The 1,007-nt window shown below is 41.1% G+C and overlaps 1 non-coding gene across 1 annotated transcript; it reads left to right on the top strand.

Moving 5' to 3' along the window:
* Nucleotides 1–900: 900 nt before the first annotated feature.
* On the top strand, nt 901–1,007 carry LOC121213208 (small nucleolar RNA R71). The gene has a single exon (XR_005908582.1). It is a non-coding gene; the product is annotated as a small nucleolar RNA R71 (small nucleolar RNA).

Raw genomic sequence — 1,007 nt, 5'->3', positions numbered from 1 at the left:
TGTACGGTCTTTCCTTGTTGCATTCGGGTATGGCACACGAGGTTTGTACTCTTTACTTACCGGTGTTTGTTCACTATGGTCTACCTCAACTTTGCTTTTACTTACCACGATTCCTTGCCTTGGTTCTGGTTCAGGTTCCACCAACCCTTACTTGTCTTGGATGGTAATTGCATTGAGTTGTTTCCTTTGGTTAGATTCAGTGTTACTTGGCAGGCTACCTTGTGGTCGTTCAGCTATTAATTTGGCGAGCTGTCCTATTTGAGTTTCGAGCCCTTGGATCGACGCTTGTTGATTCTTAAGTGTTGTCTCGGTATTCTGAAAACGAGTTTCTGACACCAAGATGAATTTTGTTAGTATCTCCTCAAGGTTCAGCTTTTTCTCTTGTTGGTAGGGTGGTTGTTGGAAGCCTGGAGGTGGTGGTTCTGATTCCCTTGGCCTCCCCATGAGAAATTTGGGTGGTTCCTCCAACCTGCATTGTAAGTGCTACTATAAGGATTATTTTGAGATCGAGGATTATTACCCATGTAATTTAACTGCTCGTTCTCAATGTTATGGCTATAGGGTGGGTATTCTGAATTGCTTGATCCAGCTCCACTTGTTCCGCACTGCATTACTGGGTGAACCTGTGAAGAACTAAGAAAACCATCAATTTTTCTATTCAAAAGTTTTACCTGATTAGAGAGCATGGTGACCGAATCAACGTTAAAAATGCTGGCTGTTTTCGTTTGCTTTGTCCTCATAACTTGCCATTGATAATTATTCAGTGACATCTCTTCTATAAATTCATAAGCATCCTCAAGTGTCTTATTATTGATAGTTCCACCAACAGCTACGTCAATTATCTGTCTAGTCGAAGAATTCAATCCATTGTGAAACGTTTGAACCTATAACCAGAGTGGTAACCCATGGTGAGGGCATCTTCTCAAAAGGTCCTTGTATCTCTCCCATGCATCGTAGAGTGTTTCTAAATCCATCTGCACAAAAGTAGAGATATCATTACATAATTT

The sequence above is a fragment of the Gossypium hirsutum genome, chromosome A13 (genome assembly GCF_007990345.1).
Source record: "Gossypium hirsutum isolate 1008001.06 chromosome A13, Gossypium_hirsutum_v2.1, whole genome shotgun sequence".
In the NCBI taxonomy this organism is placed as follows: Eukaryota; Viridiplantae; Streptophyta; class Magnoliopsida; order Malvales; family Malvaceae; genus Gossypium; species Gossypium hirsutum.
The sequence above is the reverse complement of the archived record's forward strand: the minus strand, read 5'-3'. Positions and strand labels throughout refer to the sequence as shown.